Source organism: Carassius gibelio, chromosome B18 (assembly GCF_023724105.1).
Source record: "Carassius gibelio isolate Cgi1373 ecotype wild population from Czech Republic chromosome B18, carGib1.2-hapl.c, whole genome shotgun sequence".
NCBI classification, from domain to species: domain Eukaryota; kingdom Metazoa; phylum Chordata; class Actinopteri; order Cypriniformes; family Cyprinidae; genus Carassius; species Carassius gibelio.
Genome location: NC_068413.1, coordinates 7,921,147 through 7,944,664, shown reverse-complemented (window position 1 = coordinate 7,944,664; position 23,518 = coordinate 7,921,147). Strand labels below are relative to the sequence as shown.

The 23,518-nt window shown below is 35.6% G+C and overlaps 1 protein-coding gene across 1 annotated transcript in view; it reads left to right on the top strand.

Annotated features, from left to right (window-relative positions):
- Positions 1–290: 290 nt before the first annotated feature.
- LOC127976983 (alpha-1,3-mannosyl-glycoprotein 4-beta-N-acetylglucosaminyltransferase C-like) overlaps positions 291–23,518 on the top strand; it is a 107,370-nt gene continuing 84,142 nt past the window's right edge. The window contains exon 1 of the mRNA XM_052581583.1: positions 291–685. The gene's annotated coding sequence lies outside the window, so the exon portion shown is untranslated. The remainder of the gene's footprint in view (positions 686–23,518) is intronic.

Sequence of the window (23,518 nt, the reverse complement as noted above, 5' to 3'; positions counted from 1 at the left end):
GACCAGAAAAACAACAACAAAAAAAACTTTAAGAAAAAAGATAAATATGAAAAAGATACATGTGTAGACAAATGCATATGTGTAAAATATACCATTAATACATGTAAATATATGTGATGTTTCTAAAATACTTTGAAATACCGTTGTAGCCTATGTGAACTCTTGCCTCACCTTTGTAATTAATAGCGAGCATGCTATCATGTCACTGGCTGCGTCGATCTAACAGCCTGTTGTTTTCATCGTTTCGCCGTCTTTCTAGCAGGCTTATCACATTGGGTGAGTGCTCTAGGCTGCCTCGGGTCGCACCACGATCGAGCATCTCAGCGGCTGCGCTCACATCCTCAGTCGGCATGAGAGGAGGGACACGGCGGCTGCGGAGAACCGACTGCGCCGCGATAATTACGATCAGATTTATACGAATGTAATCAGCAGCACCGGGATCCGGGTTGTTTGTTTAAAATTAACACGGGGCAGACAACGTGGCCGGAAAGAGAGTCTGCAAAGACGTCAGACTATCTAGTGAACTGCCTACATAGACAGCTTTGTGGACATCACACCGCATTCGTGCGCGCTCCGGGCAGCATTCATTCACTGTCGCTGTCCACACACACACATGTACAGTATGTGTGAACGTCCGGAGAAGTTGAAGATGCCACTCTGAGTCGTCTGGGCGCTTGGTTCGACGGTAAGAGCACGTATTTATTATTGGGGAATTCAAATACTGTTACCAACTTGATTTCGTTAAGGAGCATACAGGGACTCGCACCTGTGCATTCAGCCTCTTCCTATCAAAACAATCTTCCACATTCTCCGTCGTTTTGCACGGGTCTGTGTTGTGTTTCATGCCCAAAGCCTCAAAGTTGTCTGTTGTCTTTTCCTCTGCCCGCTGTTGACATAGGTTATTTTAAGAGAAATAATTGGTGACTCAACTGGCATAGAGTAAGGACAAATATAACCTACATGTGTCATATCGCCCTTAAGGCACTGAAAGCTTGGTATGGCTGTAATGGGTGAGATTTATTTAGAGAATGTTAACTTTATAGAACGTTGTGGCTTTGTATCCTACCTACTGTTTATTTGCATTCTTGTGTAGTCTTAAATCCTGGAAAAGTCAAAGAAGCACTTATTTCAGTCATGGATGTTTTAGGCGATTTCAGACAAACATCTGGTAGGGAATGATGTGCATGTGGCTTAAAATGGGCTTAACTTTCACATGGGTTATTTTAAGATCTGGATGAATCGCAGTTAAAATTACTGTAATTTGGAAAGCTGAATCTTTATGCAGTTTTAGAAGTGTCTTGTAGTGTGGACAGGGTCAGAAATGATCAATGAAAAAAAATACCAAAAGTCACAAATGCCCTAAACATTTATAATATGGGGCAAGAGTATTTTTATATATTTAATGATATCCTATTCTCTTATAGTTTCAGTCTCAAAGAGTGACCATTAGTTGGCACAAAGGTAAAAAATGTAAATTTGATGATGATGATGATAAATAAATAAATAAATAATTTTTTTTTATCTATTTTTTTATTTATCATCATCAAATTAAAATTTTTTACCTTTGTGCCAACTAATGGTCACTCTTTGAGATCTCTTTGATATATATATAAATTTCAATATATTTATTTTTATGCAGCATCAAGATTTTAAGTTAAAATGTACGTGTATATACATTTTAACTTAAAATCTTGATGCTGAATAAAAATAAATATATTGAGATTTTATATGTGAGCCATCCAGTTACAGTCTCAAAAGAATATGAGCATTTTTAAATGATAAACCCAGCTTTCACAGTTTGTAGTTAATGCCCTGTCATAACCTCAGAGCAGCATCTGTAATACTTTGAGCCATTTGGACCAGTAGCTCCTCCCCTAGTGGGGTAAATCATTCATTGCAACAGATACTATCATACTGTGAAGGCTTTCTATATTTGATCAAAATTCAAGAGATCTCATATCAGGTGTCTGGTATTCATTTGATTAAAAGTTCAGTGTTTTTATAGTCTGCATTCTACACTTTTATATAAAATTACTCTACAAGATGCAAGGTAAGTAGTTATTGTAATTTTTTTTTGATGAATTTTGACTTTTTTATCTTATCATAAAAAGCTGAAATGTTTATTAAGATGTTATGATTAGTTAGAAAACCACAGCACTGTGATAAATGCATATCATTAAAGGAACAGATGGGGCATGTGAGACATGTCTTCTACCGTCTCCCTATTCTGTCCTCAGTATTTTTGACCTGTGGGCAGTATCTCCGAGTCAGACATAAAGTAGCACTCCATGCACTTTAGATTGGGAACCAGCACCCATGTTTAATGCATCTCTATGCTCCTAGACTGTTGAATGTGGAGAAGTGTCTCAGAGAGAGAGAACATTTCTAATGAGAATAGTATTTTAGATGCAGCAAAGCCCTTTTGTGAGAGGAAAAGTCTCAGAGAGACTGAGATTAAATAAAAGAAGGGTTTACTGAGGGAGCAAATCCCTCTGTATATTTTACATAGCTCAATACAGTTCACTTTTGACTATCAAATCTACAAAGCCTTCATTAAATGTATATAGTGATTTTCTGTACCCAATTGTATCTTAATTTTTTTCTCAGTTGGATAACAGTTAGAAGGAAAATTATTGAGGACGACATTATTAGCAAATGATTTTAGATGTGTAACTGACAGTCTTTTTTGTCCAGTATTTGGAAAACTAGAAGTATTAGAGGTTGCAGGAACTTGTATGTTATTCATGGGAATGTAACATTCAAAGCCTTTTGAGGAAAAATATACCATTTATATTTCATACACACGTCTGTGTTAAACCCAGGACTTCGTTTGTAAGTTTTGAATTTAAACCTTTAATCATCCTCTAATCAGCAAACTAAGTTATCAGGATGCTTTTATATTGCTACTGCTGCTTATTTTTGCTAAGAGGAAAAGCTGCAGATTCCAGAAATTGTGTATGATTACCTTATAGCAAAGTTCAAAACTAATTGTACCGTTGGGAATCCTGAGGGAGTTTTAATAAACTGCTTTTCACACAGTAAGGGGGACCCACAGCAGCACTTGGCATTAGTGTTTCTCCAAAGGCTTAAGCTGCAGCATCCCGCTTATCAACTCATGAGTGTCTTTTCGTGAGCGAGTGAGCCAAGTCAGATATAAGGAGCGTGGGTCGGCATTATTCAACAGACAATTACACGCATTCCGAAAGCTAGAATCCCAACATCCAGCCGTGATCCTGCTGAGGTAAATGGTAATTAGTTGTCCTATTTTAATCCACTATAGATGTGCTCTGACATGAGGATGCTAGGCTTTGACTGTGGCAGAGGATTAAGGTGCCCGTGAATAAGTGTAGCAGGTGGGAAAGGTGTGTCAACGGTGTCTCACCCCGCTCTCGTGTGTATCCACAGTTTCCATTGCTGTTCTAGCACTGACCTTTGATTGGGCACTTCAGTGCTAAGAACGCTCAGCCTGAACAGCTGTTATCCTGCGAATAAAGGTGCGGTCACTATGTTATAACATTTTTATTAACATTATTGTTATTAATATTACATTAGTTATAGGCCTATCTATGATTTAATAATAGGCATAATATTTGTAATAATATTTCCGATTAGTATAATAATACTAAAAATCAATTTATATGACAAAATGCATCCGATTGCATTTTTTTCTGCTGCAATTATCAGCAGATAATAATAAATAAATAATACATAACAAAAAACTGTAAGTATGCAATTATTGTTATCATTATTGATATTATTATTAATGATATATTTTATTAATTGTATAATATATAATATGTGATTAACAACAACAACAATAATAATTATAATATATAAATTTATATGACTATTACTAACAATAATTCATTATTTAAATGACTTAATGGTGATTCAAAATGGTAAAATATAGCATCTGCTCCAATTTCTTACCAGAATTATAAGCAACAGGATATGATGTTATGTGATTTTATCAAATATTATAACAATATTATATAAATGTAACAATGCAATTATTATCATTATTGTTATTAATATTAGTTATATAATATTTGTGATGGTTATTATTTTTAATCTACATTTCTTTTACTACTACTACTACTAATAATTTATTTTATTGATCATTTAAAATGGGAAAATAGAGCACCTCTTCCACTTTTCCACAATGTTGCATGCCATCTTTATTTGTATTCTTTGGATTGAGCCAAGAGGCCGCTGTTTTACATTTACAATGTTTTCCATGTTTACATCCTCTTTTATGGTCAAGCTTTTTCTCTATACGAATTCCCAGATCAGAGTTCACCAAACTCAGCAAAATACAATACTCCACATGAGCTTGCATTTATGCTCTCCAGCATTTGCACGCATATAAAATAAAGAGAACAGAAGTCCAGTGTGACTGCAACTTTCCCCTTACAGACCACAAATGCTGGTTATTATTCAATAAGGCCTGTCTAAAAACCTGGATTTGACCTGTTTTCTGTTTAAGAGTGTGATTTAACAAGGTTAAGGTGTTGCTTGGGTGCATTGAGTTCAGTTGAAAGACTACTGATGTGATGTATGTGCAGGCGCTAATTGTGTCTGTCTTCCACTCTGTGAAAGGTGAAATTACTCTCAGGACAGGTGAATTTAATTTTCCTCACATGGGGAGGAAGAAGCAGGGTTTTGGCTCGGTGGTTTTGATGAATGCAGGCTGAGAGAGGGCGAGGAACAGGCAGAGTCACTGAATAGTCATAAGAGGAGGAAAGTGGGAGGAATCTAGGCCATCTGTTAGAGTTAGCAAGAGATATTTTGTGGGCAACAAAATGACGTCGTTCAACCGCACAAACAGGCTTTGTTGTGAAACTTGACGCCAAAGCCTGATTTGTTAGTGTCAGAGAGGTGCTATGGCTTTCTCTCTGCTTTAGATATTTAAGACAAAGCTCATATTTAAGCCAAGTAAAGTGCCCAGTAACATTTTCTGTCTAAAAATTCAAGCATAAAATGAGAAGCTTTATATGCTAACATTATAATGTATGACAGATGGATAACTATTGCTTTTGAATAAATAAGTCCTCATTTTAATAGATATGGGATCTCTGAAAATCTGGGGACGGTTGTACCAGCCATGCATAAGTTAGCCTAGTTCTAGCTGCACCATTAAACTCAAGCAATACCAGTAATACTGGTCGATAGACGATTGGATTAAATGCGATTGATTTAAATTATTTAGACATACAGTATTTGATCATGTTAACGTTTACATTTCATTAGACAGCACCGTGAATGAATAGCTGACTTCTGTGATACCAATCTAAACAGTGCACTTTCTTCTTTAAATTAAAACAAATAGACTTCAGTTTCCCCAGTATCTGTTTATCGCCCGGTTTAATTTTAGATACAGCTCCTGAATATTTATTATTTACATATTTAACAGCATCAATATTTAAACGGACTTTTCAACGCTACTTTTGTTTGCAGATTTGAAGGCTGCTTATTGGACGAATAAAGGTAAACATCAAACTATGCATCTACCTGTTACTGTTTAAATAAAGGTTATGACCTAATAAATAGGTCTTGCTGTAGGAACAAATGGTGTAGGCAAATTATGTACATGGTTAGCTGCAAATTAACTAGCTGTTACGAAAGCAGTATTGTAAAGTGATGATGCCTTTACAAGTGTTCATTTCTTAAGTTGTTTTGTTGTAGTATAAAAAATCTGTTCTTTGTTATCATGTTATACATTGTTATTGCTTCTTGAGCATGGGTAATAATAAAACCTTGATTGTTTCGTTAATCATAATTATGTTGTTTTCAGAGTTGAATGCCAACACAATTGGCAGTTATTAAGAGATGGTAATGTTTATTTTATTAGTGTAAGATAATTAATCGTTTTGCACATTAAGAGTTCTTGATTTGATAAAATGAGATTATATGAGTTAGATTAGAAGTCACATACACTCGACTGTAATGGAGAAGTGAGGTGGGTGGTAGAATTATAACATGATTTTTTTAAACCACATGTTCACTGATAATAGATTATAATATTTTATGCGAGGCTCGTTGTTACAGAAATATGGCAGGAAAATGTTTCATTAAAATGTATGCTTTATTTTTCATTAGCATATAAATGGTGATCGTATGTGGTTTGTAGTATGTGCTGCAGAGGAAAAAGACTGCCAGTTGTTTTGGTCAAGCGCTGTAGTGTTGTGTTTTTGGTGACTCATTGTATCTGACTCATCAGTGTGACTTATTTTGTGCTGCTCATTTGAGTGACAAGACATGACATCCCTCTGTTTTTGGCTCATTTGCTCCAGCATAATAATATCAAATCAACAATCAACTTAGTTGGCTGGTCATATGCATGCAACTGTTTGGTGGCATTGATATACTACTGTTTGTAGAATTTTGTAACTCTCAGTTTTTTTTTTTTTTACATATGGATCAGGGGAAAAATATGTAATTTTGTTAACACTGTTACAAAATACATTTTTATATTCTTAAAGGAGTAGTTCAATTAAAAATGAACATTTGCTGAAAACGTACTTGCCTTCAGGCCATCAAAGGTGTAGATAAATTTGTTTCTTTATTGGAATGACAGCATGACATCACTTGCTCATCAATGGATTACCTGAAGTGAATGGGTGCCGTCGGAATTAGAGCCAAAATACCATTAATAATCCATAATAATGTTTTCTCTAGTGAAAAAGATCTTCCTCTTTTGTCCTCTCAAATTGAAATCCACTGATATACTTGTTGAGAAGTGTTCTCACTTGTAAATGGTACTTGAGATGAGATGACTTTTTCACTGAAGAGAACATTACAGATAGAAGTTTTTTCGCCGGGAGCAATGGTTTAAAGTTAAAAGCATGATGGATGTGTTTATTAAAAACACACAGCTTTTCACTTAACAAGATGTTAATTGATAGACTATAATGTGAATGTCTTGTGAATTATTGTGTTTTTATCAGCTGTTTGAACTCTAATTCTGACGGCACCAATTCACTGCAGAGGCAAAAAAAAGGCTAAGTTTCTCCAAGTCTATTATAATGAAAAAACTAATTCATCTACATCTCAGATGTCTTGAGGGAGAATAAAATGCCTCACAAAACTGACCTTATATATCTTGTTTTCATCTCAAACATGTCCAAAACTTAGAAAAAGCATTTCACTTTGTGTCACTTGTGCATACTGCTTGCTACTGTCTGTTTATGTTGTTCCTGTTTCAAGATGACTTTACTTTCAATACAGTCTGCGTCATGTGAAAGGCTTTTATTTGCATGATCAGGAAAAAATTTATTCAGACTACAAAAGGTAGCCCATTACAGAGCACATTAATTCCATGCATTACTCTTTCCAGCCTTCAGGGGTTTTGGGTATTGGCACTCACATGAAAGGAAGAGACGAGCATGCTCAGAAGAGCTCTCTCATTTCCAACTCTCCCGGATCCTAACATGTGTGCCTTTAGGTAACAGTCAGCAGAAGAGACACAACATATCTCCAAGATGTCCTTTCTTTTCCAGTAATAATTCTTATCTTGCCAGTGCTAAATCAGAAGCCATATTATGTAAGCTAATGTAATGAAAAATGCTAGTTTCTGATTTTTTGCACAGAGACATTTCATTACTATTTCACTGCTATTTCATTACCTTCACAAAAACAAGTTGATGCACACGGATCTGGAGCAGATAGACGGGGACAGTGAAGATTGTAATGTCTGGTAATAGGCAGCCTGTCAGTTCGGAGCCGTCTTCTCAACTCAAAGGAAGCACGCAAAAGTTCTCCATGAAATATGCATCAATCGATGTGAAAGAAAGAACAAAGGCAAAACTGTGTGTTTGTTGTGGTGGGTGGGATATTGGAAACGGTTATTTATTGTAGAGCCAACTCTCTGGCAACAGCTGTTCAGATTGCAATGTTTCGGAAATAAACGCATAATCATCCACACTGGTGGAACAACAGATAAGAGGCAGGATGCATGTAACCTGAAATGGCACTGATCCATGTTTCTCCTTCAAGGCAGAATTATTTATTTATTTTTTTAATGCAAATTTACACCACTGTTCAAAAGTTTGGGGTCAGTTTTTTTTTCTTTTCTTTTTTAAGAAATAAATACTTTTATTCAGAATTTATACATTAAATTTATATAAAATTGATATAAAATTGTAAATACAATTTTTTATATTTATATTTCAAATAAAAGTCTTTTATGTTCTTTATCAATGTATTTTCTTTTCATTAAAGAACCCCAAAAAATGTGTTTCCACAAAAATATTAAACAGCAAAAATACTATTTTTCAATTTGACCTATAGTAATAACATATAGTATTGTGAAAATAAAAATTTTCTCTTGGAAAAAAAACACAATTATAGGTCGGGGTCAGCAACTTTTTAGGCATGTGTACCACCAAGAGTGTATATATTTTTTGTTTAACTTATTTAATTGATTGATTGTTTTGACTGATTTATGTTTCCATCTTAACTATCCTTCTCTTTTTATGTCTTTATGAGTTTTATGGGCACAAAACATTCAGTGCAGATATACTTAAACTCAGTGGAAGTAAACTTCACACACACATTCTGATTATCTTCTAAACGTAGTTTAGTCTCGTTTTTGCAAATCTTTAATATTTCTTGTTCAAATTGGCCCTTCATCTCAAAAAGGTTGCTGACCCCTGTTCTAGACACACATTTGCTGGTGCTTAAATGAATCCTGTGAATTATTGATACCAATTAAGCGCTGGTGTTCAGAGCCCCATCAGGGTTAATTATAAAATCCACAGGGGCCAGATGAGCACTGTATCTTTAAGACCACATGATGTGCTATAAGAGGAAAGCCAGTGAAGAGCAGGGTTTACACACATGTCAGAAAGACAGAAAGAGTGCATATTAGAGAGAAAGACAGGGGGAGAGAGACCGAGAGAAGAGTGTCTGCTCGCTTCAGCAGGCCATTGCCATTATGATGAATGTTTGCTGCACTTTTTTGTGAGCCAATTATCTGCTCCTGTGTGAGTCATGGAGATCATTTAGGCAGGTGGGAAGCTCCACACACACACACACACACACACACACACACACACACACACACACACACAAACACACACACACACACTTACACACACTCATACAGGAGAGGAAATAGACTGTATGCATTCATGTTCCTGCATTCCGACCATTTTTCACATATTACCCTCACTCTTTTACTCCATCAGTCTTTTTGATACACTAACCACAGCTCTTGGAAACACTTGTCTGTCTCTTGTTCTCAGTGATGGGGGGAATGTTATGGGTTTTCTGTGTGTTCACAGTTTCCCCTTCTCGCTTTGTACAGCCTCTCTTTTGTTCTCTTTCTCTGTACTGTAGGCTTAAACGAACAGTACACCCAAAATTAAAATTGTTATAATTTATAATGTTCGTTTCAGACCCATACTCTGTTTTTCTGTTGGATACAAAAACAAAATTCTGAAGAATCACCATGCAGTTATTTTCCATGTACTGTAACACAATTTTGACCAAATCTGCAAAGTGCGCCTTCTGCTGAGAACATGCTCTGGAGAGTTCTAACGCTGTTCTGACACTACATTAATCAGAGGTAAAAGATGATTTAAATACTGTTCAGTTTCTTGCACAAGCCGATCGTTTTGTGTCTTTACACGTCAATATATCGTCACAAGCTGCAGGGGTTCATTTGGTTTTGCTTGTGTATATTTTTTAGTTTTATTGTACGTTTTAGCCATGATTCCTAATCACCTCCATTATAAGACTGACAGACTGCAACAGTTATAGGAAAAAATCTCATTTTGTGTTCTACTGAAGAAACAAAGTCACCTACATCTTGGATGCCCTGGGGGTAAGCAGATTAACATCAAATTAAAATTTGATCCCGAACTATCCCTTTAAGTAGTTTGTGTGTGTGTGTCTACTGTATATAGTTTTCTTTTTTTTTCAGATTAAGTTTTTGTTTCTTTAGTAAATGCTAATTCTTTACTAAATTTTAGTTTCAATTTTAGGTAACTATTAGCCCTGTGCTTATACAGTTCTGCTTCATTTAGGTGTGTATACATGCTGTAACACATGTGGAATCATCATCATTTTGATAATTATCTTTGGAAAGTTTGAGCTTTACTTACTGTTTAGGTACTTTTTCGCTTTAGGTTGGACGTTTTTAGGTGTGTGGTGGTCTGATGCTGGATCAGGGTGTAGCTGATGGCTGTTATCGGAAATCTGGAGAGATTGATGACACCCAGGGCAAAGTGCTGTCTGCGGGGCAGGCCACCACCATAAATCAGTGAGAAGTGGGTTACGCCAGGTCAGCTTTTCTCCACCTGCCACAATTTTCACACATCTCTATTTTACACAGTCTGATATCATACAGTAAGTGTATGGATGGACGATAAAGCAAAAACATATACGTACAGTGTCTACCTTATTTTTCTGCGAATGTGTGAGACTTTTGATTCGTTGCACAATTCATTCTGTTAATAACAAGAGAAATAAGTAAACAGTAAAGCAGTAAACAGCAGTAAACAGTAACACCATTTGTGCTACAGACCAGTGTGTTTATGATTATGATAATGAAATAAATTAATATGAAGAAATACTAGTTTGCAATATATCAGGCAGCATAATGAACTGCTTTATACAGCTAAAAATAACCTGAAGCAAATGACAACAGAAGACTTTAAGCTACAAATAGCACAATTTAACATAAAAGTAAGGTGGATATGTGAATTTTGTTTCAAGTATTTATGTCTATATTTGTATTTTTTTTTCTTCTGAAGTTGCATAGAAGGATTATTTCTCCCGTTTTCAATGTCATTTCAAAATGAATGCACTGAAATTCAGTAAAAACTGCTTTAAAAATATCAAGGCACGTTTTCCTAGTAAAACTTAAATAATTAACACAAAGAAGAATGTTTAAACATTTTAATTTATGTACACCAATATGCAGTAACAATAGACAGCAACTTATATTTTTTGCTAAAATTGGTTAATATGAAAAAGCCATTCATCTATTTATTGAAATGGAAAGTTTAAACTGATTGATGAACATTTGTTGAAAAAAAAAATTATATTGCTTATATTGTTATATTGCCACCACTACATACTTTTGAAATGGGTTTTCTACATCATTCTTTTGGCCATAGATATTTTGAGACACATATATATATTATTAAACATCTCTATACATTAAGTATAGGTTGCTGTTTTTCCTCTGTGCAAAGACGTTTTGCAGAAGGGAGTGCAGGGAGTCTTGTTTTCCCTTAATTGGACAGCAGACAGCATGTCTTTGCTAGATATGTGAGGAATAGTGCTGATCCCTGGGGTTTGTGAGGTCCAGTGTAGCCGATAGTTTGCTTTCTCTAGTGCTGTTAGGCGATGCAGGACTTCACATTCATTATATATTAAAGGCACAGGAACCCTCTTCTGGTCTATTTTGCTAACATGCTCTTAAGTAGTTATCCTGATGGTTGTCCCGGGAATCCTAAATTTGTACAAAACCACATCTCTTAAAATATGCAGTGCCACAATGTACTGTGCCACTCTGTACTAATGTGCATTATAATTATACTAACTCATCTGTTATTGGACTTTATAGATTTGGAAATCTTCATACTAACTGTATCTGGAGCTTTCAGGGAAATGACTTAACTACAATTTCATGCACCATCGGCCATCCATCACGTCTAATTTTAATGGACACACTTTTCTATACGCTCCTGTGCAAATGGCTTTTCAGCATTGAGCGCTAACTAATGTGTATTTTCCAGGCTGTGTACATCTGTGGTGTAACTGTTGTGTGGGTGGGTGCGGCGTATGGGGGTCTAAAGCATCTCATAGACAGGTTGATATTTGTCTTTTTGTATAACAGAAAACAGCACAGAGAGTGAAGAGAGCAATGACCTTTCAGAGTCAAATGCTAATTTATCTGCGGTATAAAAAGCTTGTACGGTTGCTGAATGCTGAACATGTAAATGTTAGTGGTTCCCACTGACTGCGGCTGTTTACATGTGGATTAGGTACAGTTCAGTGGCCACTAAGCGCATATTTGCCTCAGCCTCTGGTGTTATTTTTCATTTATTGGTGGCTACAGAATATAAATTGCACATAAACTCCTTGGGTCAGGATATCTGCTTCCTGAAAATGCCTTTTTATCCACTCATATTCATATAGCATTTATAAGCCTTATCTATACACTGCGGTGGTCTTTTTTTTATTACATCTTGTTTTATATCCTATTCATGCAGTTATTTACATCTGTGCATCTATCTGTCTATCTATCTATCTATCTATCTATCTATCTATCTATCTATCTATCTATCTATCTATCTATCTATCTATCTATCTGTGTCTGTCTATCTATCTATCTATCTATCTATCTATCTATCTATCTATCTATCTATCTATCTATCTATCTATCTATCTATCTATCTATCTATCTATCTATCTGTCTATCTGTCTATCTGTCTGTGTGTCTGTCTGTCTGTCTCTTTAACATGTTTATGACATTTATATTGCATACAAAATGACTATCCATCCATCCAAATATAAAGGTTTTTATAAATTGTATAAGTTTTGTTTTTGTTTTTGTAAGGCTACTTTCTTACATTCACATTTGATTTCTAAATCATGTTTGCTGCCTTAATTCAAATTTAGCAATACATTTACAACATACAATATTTTTGGTGAACTGTTCCTTTACATTTCTATTTTGGTATTTTTGTGAATTGGTTAGCAATTTTTTCTCTTCTTTTTTTCTGTATGGATAAAGGCTAGATCGGCATGGTGCACTGATTGAAATCAAAGCGCAACATTAATATATTGAAACTCATCATTGCATGAATTTAATTATTGTGTGAACAGCCATTCTACAGCTCTATTTTATGCATGAATAAGGCTCAGTTTCTTTGAAACAAGTCTCGTTGTATTTGTTAGGTGATTCTTTTGGGGCAAGTACATAGCAGCATAACTCCCAGCTGGATAACCCCAGTTCACCCTGTCTACACAAGTTATCACAGAGGTTTGTGTATGTGAGGACATGCTTTGTACGTGTCTGCTGAATTGCACTCGCGGGTTAAAAGTGGTAGGAAATGAAAAATTGTGTGTTTTTAAGCTTTTACGTTCACCAAGCTTGCAGATCAATAGACCTGGATTTTTATCAGGTTGTACAATGCATTTGCTGATGTGTAATATATCAGCTGAAACAACCAGCCAATTTCATTCTCAGCAAACACAGTCTTCATGAGAGGAATATTACTGATATTGATCCCACTTTTTTGGCCATTTGCAAAGGAAAATTTTTTATCTATAGATCTGTTTGGTGCTTGGTAGAAGTTTTTGCACCTAGTGAGAATCTAGTGTTGTGAAAAATCTTTCTTTCTTCGCATATTTGTATTCTTAATTTTACCCTACAGAGTGTTTTCCTGAGGCTGCAGGATCACAATCCACAAAACACCACTACATTTGGCTACAAACTTCTCTACAGAAGGTGTAGCGGTTTCTTCCGCTCTACTATCTGGTGTACAAGGCTACAGAATGAATAGGCGGGGAAAGGGAGGGTCTAGGTGGACCAGAGAGATTAGCTGTAAAATTGACACTGACAAATCTCATACATTATAGCTTCATGGGAGGCAGCCATCGCCACAGGAAGTGTTGGAGGAATTGAGGGGAAAAAGCGAATCACTCTGTAAAAGGCCTAAAGTGTCCTTTATTAACAGCCGGTTTTGTGGTGGCACACACTGAACCTCGCCACTCCAAATATTCTGTACCGCAATCACAGAAGTTCACGTTTTCTCTTTTCTCAGTTCCTTTCAGCTCTGAGTCACATTCATGGCAAATAATGTTGTGGTTTCCCAGGTACACAGCTTTATGAAAACAAGGCAGCATTATTCATATGAGTCACGGCTGCTAAATAAAGCAAATTGGCGAAAGTGTTTTGTTTCTCCATGGATTTGGCTTCTGTTTTTCTCCTGTTTGTGCTTATTATTTTAAACCAGCCTGTTTGGGATTTCAAATCTTCTTATTGCGTTCTCTAAATTGGTCTTTGGTGTTTGATGTTTGCAGAGGGTGTTTTAAAGCTCAAATTATTCAATTATTGAAATTAATGGTGAAAATGGGGTATGAGCAATAGCCTATGTGACTGAACTCATTTCAGCATTCAGGGTTTTGTTTAAACTCGATTGCTTTCGAGCCCATAAAATCCATAGAAGCTGCAAGCTATTAAGTAGTTCTTTAGTAGAAAGCAAATAAAAACACCATAAATTTGCAGTGGAATCCTGGACTAAGTATAAAAGTGGTATGATTTGTAAGGTCATGTCTGGAGTCAGAAGTTTATTTACTTGTGGCATTTTATACAAGTCATCTGGACAGTTATATTGTTTTTGTGTGTGTGTGTGTGTGTGTGTGTGTGTGTGCCCTGGGAATGTAATGGAGTTTGGTGATATAGCTAACAAAATAACAAATATTCAATAATAGACAGTACATACATACAATATATGAAAATCTTAATCATTAAAAGGTTATTTTTCCAGTTATTTCCAGAATAATACACTGTATATAAATTGCATCATTCAATACTTCAATATGTATTAGAATAAAAAGCAGTAATGATGAATGATTTTGAGCAAATAATTCATTTTACTGACAGTTTGAAATGACTCACAAAAATGAATAATGGGAATTAGATGTGAGACCCTATGAAACACATTCATACTCATGATTGAAAGATGGGCCATGAAACCTTGTCTTATGATAAGTAATGAGTGCATTAAAATCATAATGGTATTCACCATGTTTCAGAAAATCTTTGCAAATAAATCATGAATATTCAATACATTACCCAGTCAACCCTATTGACCTGCATGTTGCTGCCTTACGCTGGTACTCCAATAAGAATTCTGTCTCTAATGAATGGAGATATATTCTGCATTTCTGAGGTCATAGCCGTAGGGTATTACCTCGCAGGTTTTAAAAAAAAAATGCTTATAATTATCCGCTTATTGATTTGAGCCCTGTTGCCGAAGCTTTGATAGATCCAGCACGTAGACTATATGAAACTTAATTGATGCGGCACATAATTATTGCCATTTCATGAGCAGGAGATGGATTAGATGCAGCAGGGTCTTGAATTTACCCAATGAAATAAACTCTGTTAATGGTTGCCGCTCTCATCTCCGTGTGTGTGTTTTTCATGCCTTGGGCTCCTTATGCTCAGCTGATGAGAAAAAGACTTATGATTGTCCCATCTGATGAGAATTTTACATAATTGCGGTTCAGATGTGTTCCTGCCCAACCCCCATATTCATCTACATTGCTAATTTGATTGAAAGCTTGTGTTTTCTTATGATGCTCCCAATTACAGAGTGTGGGTTCACCATTACTCGTTATCTTCCTGTTTTGTGTGGTCTAGTAAATGATGGTACATTCCTGTTCTGAAGTCTTTGTGATAATGATGGATAACACCCTTTTCCATGGACCATTAATAGGATAACGCTCTTAATGGTTCATCAACAACATGTGCTGTTAAGTATTCTTGACAAATGTAATGTTCTTAAAATATAACTCATTATCACTCCTGGCATCTCCGAAGTTTCTCAGCTCAGTTTCGCACCCTTCTGAGGTTCGTGAAGTAGGATTTTTGCCAAGCTAACTATTAAGTGTCGCATTGCACTATATTCATGTTTGAGATACATACCGTCTTGATTTTCACTTTGTGAGATTTATCTACAAACATCAATTAAATATGTCCGTGTATGACATCCGTAATACACTCGTGTAAAAGTCAGAAAGATTATTTTCAGCAAGGATGCATTAAATTGAGCAACATTGATAAAAATGAATGTTTTGGGGGTTTCTGAGCCCTTAATCAGTATAATGGAATGATTTCTGAAGAATTATATGACACTTGAAGACTAAAGTAATGGCTGCTAAAAATTCTGCTCTGTAATGACAGGAATAAATGAAATTTTCAAATATATTAAACTTAAAAACAGCTCTTTTGGTGAGCATGAGACTTTTTTTCATAAAAGAAAAAACCTTTTAATGGTGTAAGCTTGATTTAAAGATGAGATGTCAGGCATAAAAGTGATGTGCTTCCATTATTTGATATGCTTAAACAATTAGTGACTGCATGTGCTAATTCAATGTGATTCATTCCAATAAAACTCCTCTATCTGAAGAAGTGAACAAAGTGAAGATGTCATTGATGAGACAGATGATGAAAAATTACGGATATTTTAAAGTCGATGTTAATGGGATTAGGGTTAACAAATCACGGTCCAGACACTCATGTAGAGATATTCCAAATATTCCATTGGCAACTTAACGTATAACACTTACTGTATCTTTTACACCTGGCCACATATTTATCTTTGCAATAAAACAGAGAAACTATATGTGTATGCGTGTGTGTGTGTGTGTGTGAGCAGGCAGAAGCTCTGTGAAAGGCCGGCGTGAACATGAAGTCTGGCAGGCTAAATGAGCTCTGAAATGAGGAGCCCACAGTTTGGAATCTTGCTAAAGGTCTGGCACTGGATGAAATAACTGTGGGTCAGAGAGGGAGAGTTGATTTTGAAGCTTTCATAGCTTTGCTGTCCCATTCAACATAAAAACAGCCCTGAATTTGAACTCCACTGTTTAACACTTCCTCTTGTTCAGTACTGTTGGGTCCGAAGTTTGAGGCCTCTAGTGATATGCTTTAGTTTAGCAGTTTTCTAATTGAGCATTTTTCTGTCATTATTACAAATTACATGATAGGTATAGTAATTTGAGTGAAATTTGAACTGAAAAGGCCAACGATTGCAGCACTTGAGGTGACAAGAACTCCACAAGTTAAACCTAATGATCCATGTTATACAGCATTATTTAAGAAAGTTACTAAGGAAATGTGCTTCAGTGGAACAAGAAAATTGCTTCTGCACTCCTTTTGTACAAAGACATTCACATGGTCAATGTCACAAATGTACCTATTTGACCCAGAATTCTTTTAAAAATTTACGTTTTACCTTGTAAGGTTTTTTGTTTCACATTTCCTCAAAACTTTTTAAATTATTTGCAGGTTTAAATGGGATTTTAATCCCAGGATTTCAATAGGGTCTCCACTGCGTGTGTGCTTGTATAGTTAGATGGAAATTAATACTTTAATTCACCAATGACACATTAAATTAATTAAAAGTGACATTAAAGTCCTTTATGGCACTGAAGACTAGAGCAATGGCTGCTGAAAATTTTGCTTTTACATCAAAGGAAAATATATTAAAATAGGCACCATATTAAATATTCCGCATTTTACTGTTTTAAATGAATAAATGCAGCCTGGGGGAATATAACAGACTATAAATTATAGTCTATACTATAAAACTATAAAAATTATAGTTATAAAGTGAATTTGCACTTCTCAAATCGACAGTATTAGTATAAGAAGCTCTTAAGTAAATGAGTGTTGGAGAAAAATTAGGTGGCATATATGTAGGGAAAAGAAGAGAGTCCCTAGAGGAACTTAAAGGAATGGCTGTTAAATGATGGCCTCTTTTTAGACAAACTGCTGCTCAGTCATCCAGGACAGCGGACCCTCAGGGGAATAAAGAAATGTGATGCATATTATAGCCGCATGGGAATGCAGTGTCCACACTGGCGCTGCCTGGTTTAACACTTCGCCCAGCTCTAGAGAGCTCTGTTGATGGATATAGAGAATCTACACAAGCTCTGAAGCACCAGGAGGGCTTATGCATGGCTCTCAGTCTCTGCGCGCACTAGACAGTCTGCTCAATTGCAGTGGCACCAGCAGTTCCTGGCTGGTGACATGAAAACATTGTCCCCAGGCAATGCCTGAGATGGAATACATTAACTGGGTCTGTTATTTCCACGGTAATATGGCAGATATCACAAACCTTCTGTAGTTCGCGCTGCATAAATTATTGTCGCGATACTTTTTGTTGTCAGTCAGTTTTCTTGACACAACAACCTCTTTTTCTTTGTCTTCCTGACAGTGTGGTGCTTCTCTGTGCTGTTGGTATAATTTGTCAACCCACCAGGGCCTCCTGTAAATCATTTGTGGTGTTTATCAGCTCACTTTCTGAAAGGGCTTATTGAGTGCTCATACGAGCACCTCAACAGTGTGATTGTTAATTACACACAGGGATGCGTTAAAATGCGTTTCACAGCAAGGTCAGGAACTGTTGGGACATGTAAATTCCTTCAACAGATTGGTATTGATTTAAAGTATTCATTTTAATTTTAAAATATTGAACCGTTCTGTCTTTGCACATTAAATACGCTATCAGTGGTGTCCCATTTAAAGGGATAATTTGCAGAAAAATGAAAATTGTTGTCATCATGTGCTCACCCTCATGTTGTTCCAAACCTGTACAACTTTCTTTCTAATGTTGAACATAAAAGAAGATATTTTGACGAATGCTGGTTTTTAAACAGTTGATGGTCCCCATTGACTTCCATAGTATTTATTTCCCTACTTTTGATGTCAATGGTGACCAACAAGTAACAAAAGAATATTTAGCTAAGATTCCCATTAGGAATATTCAGACATTCTGAAACAAATAGTAACATTAAAAAACATTAGACAAATGTCCATCTAAAACATTTCTGAAATAAAATCTTCCATAAGCAATGTATATAAATGTAAATCAACTTTTTTTTATAACATTTGGAGAAACTTTTTTTTAGACAACGTTCTGTTATTGTACACTGTTAGCTGGGGTGATGGGAGGCTCAAAGGTGCATTTGTTTTAATATTTATTCTAAATGTATTATTTCATTATTTTATTTTGGTTTTGTTCACAATGCTAAATACCAAGGTTGTGTACCATTTAAAATGTCTTGTAAATTCCAATTCAACTAGAAAATCGAGATTCGTCAAATAAATAAATAAAGTGAATGTTGGCTTGAGAAAGACTTTTCTTGAAAGTTTTGTTTGGAAAGTCTTGAAAGTTTTGAGAAGTCCAGAGAAGTTCCAACGTTAGAAAGTTTTAGAACTTATGGACAGACAAAATAATAGATAGAGATGACTTGACTGTAGGGCTGCAACTAACGATTATTTTGATAATCGATTAATCTGTCGATTATTTTTACGATTAATCGATTAATCGGTTTATGTACTTATATTTTAGTTTTTTCCATTTTTTCCCCAAGTAAATTATTAATAAAGGGTCTTTATCATTCAGCATAGATTTTTAAGAGATTTTAACCATTTTGCATTGTCATATCCTCATCAAAAATATACCTGGAGTTGTTTTATTATGTTAGTAATCCTTTGTCGAACTCTTCTGCAATCAAAACACTGATCCATACTCTAGCAAAATTCACAAGGAGATTTCAAATATTGTTTTCACCATGGCAGTCCTTAGAGCTCCTAAAGTAGTTTAACATCCCAAACAAAGCTTAAGGAATCTTTGAGAACATATTTTCACGAAGTATAAGGATAAAACAGAATAAAATTGCAGTGCATTGTATTTTATTATTTACTGGGAAAAAGCTTTATAGCTTATGCTGTGAAATTGTAAACAATCCTTCGAAAAAAAAAGTGCCAATGGCATGAAACCTGAATGGAACTCACAATTTAAAGTAAAATCCATCAGAAGGTTGTCCAGAAAAAAAAAATTGGGACACACACAAAAAACCTGCTGTGTGAAAAAGAGCAGTGAATACTTAGAAAAGAAGTGCATTTTAAATATACTCAAACATTTACCTCTCTCATTCAGTCATAATTAGGCTGCAAGTCTGAATTATGAACTGGTAAACGACAAACTGATCACATAACATGTTTGTAAAGCTTTAAATGTTAACTGTTAAAAAGCAATGTTATCAGCTTTTACGACTAAACATTTGCAAACAACCTTGTAACGTTACTGGAGAATCTGCACAAATAAAATTCTTAGGGGCCGTTCACATATCGCACCTAAAAACGCGTGGAAAACGCTAGTCGCGCCGCTTTCTCCTTCTTTCCAAAGCGCTCGGGCAGAAGCGCCCCTGAGGCGTCTGCCTTTGCTAAGCAACCATGACGTGCTCTCTCCATGACGTGCCCTCTCCATGAAGACCCGGAAATTTTAGCAAAGGATAAATGGATGCGGTGTGGACGCGCCTGGAAAAACGGGCGCATCGCACCGCGTGCGTGTCGCGACCGCGTCGCTTCCATTATGAGAGTGCATACTGCGCGCCTACATAGGAAATAACGAACTTGAGCACGCAAAAGACACGATATGTGAACGACCCCTTTAACAGTTCAGTAGTGCAGAGTTTACAGGTTACTCTTCATTTTAAAGGCTCAAAGTAAAGTACTCCCACTTCCCGCTGAATGCTGCAGAGACGCTGTTCGGGAAGCACGTGACATAAAACGAGGCCAGCTATTGGCTATTCGCTACTTCACCTGCTGTACTGGCTGAGTAAAACCTCCGGTGGCTCATTACTGCCACACTTTTGGTCACCGCAGATTTGAAATATGCACGAAATGAGCCGCTTATGGCAAATAAAATTTATTTAGCGACGAATCGATTACTAAATTAGTTGACAACTATTTTAATAATCGATTTTAATCGATTAAATCGATTCGTTGTTTCAGCTCTACTTGACTGTGCTAAACATCAAACCTTGACCCCTTGGTTTTTCTTTCGTATACAAAGTGGGTGTTTACAGAGGACTTAAACACAAGAAAAAAAAGATAAAGAATCAGAGCGGATGTTGAAAATGTAAATTCACAGTAAATAAAATTATAGTATGTTTTTGGCACAGAATTAATTTTTTTATTTATTTATTTTTTACATTACAAGTGGACCTCAGTATAAAAAGTTTAAATAACAAATCAAAGTATGATATGAAATCAGAATATACTTCATGACAATTTTCTGTACTTGCTAGCTATGAATTTTATAAACTTATAGTACAGGTTATAATCAAATCTTGACCCCACAGCAGAGCTAAAACGCTGTCTCCCTTCCTTCTGTCAAACAGTGGGCAGTCAGTCGATCAGCTACTTAACACACACTCTATCTGCAACCTCATCCACAAACTGTTATTGGCTCATAACTGAGTTTCCATTCAGCTCTCCCACACAAAACTTGAGTCATTTTTCAGTTTAGTCATCACCTTGACTAAACTCTGCACTTCTCACATAAGTTACTTAAGATGTTTATATTAACACTCTACTTTAGCAATAGCTCATTTTCAATTGTGTTCTTTTGATACCATCAGCCAATCAATGATGTCGTAATGTCATTTTCCTGCAGCTCCAGAGGGAATGCATAGCATTTGTATCTCATGTGTTAAATAATTTATTATTTATTTATTTAAGGAAATTATGATTTTTTTTAGATAGAGTTTCACACCACTACTAAAAGAAGATGAACTGCTCTGTTTATTTTTTTACTTACCACCAATACTAATCCTAATTATGCTATAATAGTAGTAATAATACATTTATTATTATTATTATCATTTAATAATAGTTTAACATTTTATTATTCAAAATAATATTAATACTTGTTTATTATTATTATTATTATTATTATTATTATAATTATTATTATTTAATAATGGTGTAATATTTCATTATTCATGATAATATTAACAATTGTTTATTATTATAATTATTTTTTAATAATGGTATAATACTGTATTACACATAATAATAAAACATTTTTATTTAATAATAATATTTTTCATTTATTTCATTTATATATTTCATTTATTAATAAGTAAATTATTATGTAAATAATAATTATTAATATTTTAATTTATTTTATTGTAAATTATAATGATATTATAAGATGTTGAATATTACTAGTTATATGGTTATTTTTTATAATAATAATAATTATAATAGTAATTATTATTATTATTACTTTTACATTTATTATTATTATTATTATTATTATTATTATTATTATTATTATTATTATGTATAAGGGTTGCAAAGGGGTGGGACATTTCTGGAATGTTTACTAAATTTCCTGGAAATTTTCCACCTTTTTGCAACCTTGCTATATGTTAATTGGAAAATTTACCGAGCTAGTCTTATCTGCTTGTGTGTCCCAAGTTCTCATACAAATCAGCAAGGATCAGTATCTCTCTGTCCCGCTCCCACTGGACCTGTTGGTGACACTGCATGGCTCATTGGCCACTCAGTGCACAGATGCACATGTAACACAACCTCCCCTGCACCTCTTTATATCTGACTGTGGGGTGATTGAAACAGAAGCGGGGCTGTGTCAGGGCCCCAGTCACCATGTAATTGAATTCTTCTGTGTTTCTGGGAGCTGACCAAAGTGGTAGAAAAGAAGGTAAATAGATAAACCTTTGGTCCTCCGTTTACACAGCTAATCTAGACTTGCGGCTGTTTGTGGAAAACTAAGCAAAGATTGTGAGAAGGCACTTGTCTGGACAGACATTTTTTCTGATGGTGAAAGTTCTGTGGAGATTACAGCATTTCCTTTTTCAAACATAATTCAGAGCGTAGAGGGTTTGCGTTCATATAAGCAGAAGCACAGACAAACAGAAGTCAGGGTTAAGCAGAAGTCTGACAGTCTGCTTCAGACAGCACGCTGTAGGAATGCGTTCCGACTTCCTCCCACCCACCATGTCTCTACATGTTCAATTTGGCGACCGTTGCTTAGTGACAGTGTGCCGCTGGCCCCCTGCTATGTGGTTTTTGTGTCTTCGCCGAGGTGAGTCTACAGATCTCCAGACTCAAGCTGAAAAAGTAGCCGTCTGTAATTTATCTAAGGTTATTTTGTGATTCAGATATACTGCTCTGGAAGCAGTCGAGCGTTAAATTGCTTTCCCCTGGGAGCAGGTTGCATTGAGGGGTCGACAGAGAGATTTCTCTCTCTATCACTTCTCCTTTCTCTATTGCCCTTTCTCTAGTCCTTGTCCTCTCTGTCTCTCTCTCTCTACACACATTTAGGAGCAAGAGAATATTTCTTTGAGAACTCATCGCAATGGCAGATATGCTGTAATTAGGACGGGTAATTGCAGGAGCAGTACAGCGGGTCGCGGGGGACACGGTGAGCTCTCAAAGGTCATAATAAAGGGGGGAGTGGGTCATCACAGGGAGATGGGAACCACTCTCGCTTCTCAAAATGAGACTCGTGGAGGAGTAATGGAGTGTGAGCCCGATGAGAGAAAATGACATAAATACAGATAGCTACCTGCATTCAGAAAACACACACTCACTAGTAAGAGGTAATAGGAATGTAAAAGGGATCGAGCAGAAGCGAGAGTGAATGAGCGAGAGACTTTCTACTGCACGGGAACAGCCTTTCAGTAAAATATATAGTGTCACTGCTGATTGGATGGAATAAGCTGAACGAATAAAGAAATCACATTCTATCGTTTTAACAGGTACTTTGAAATTGTAGCTTGTCAAGCTAAAAGCTAAAGCTTTAAAGAATAATTGAATGATACGTCACTAAAGTAAAAGTAAAACTATCCAGTTATGCAATGTATAATTACATCAAACATATTTTCTGGCTGGCTTTTGAAGTGAAAGATCAACTTTAATCTAGGTTTTTTTTTTGTTTGTTTTTTTTACAAA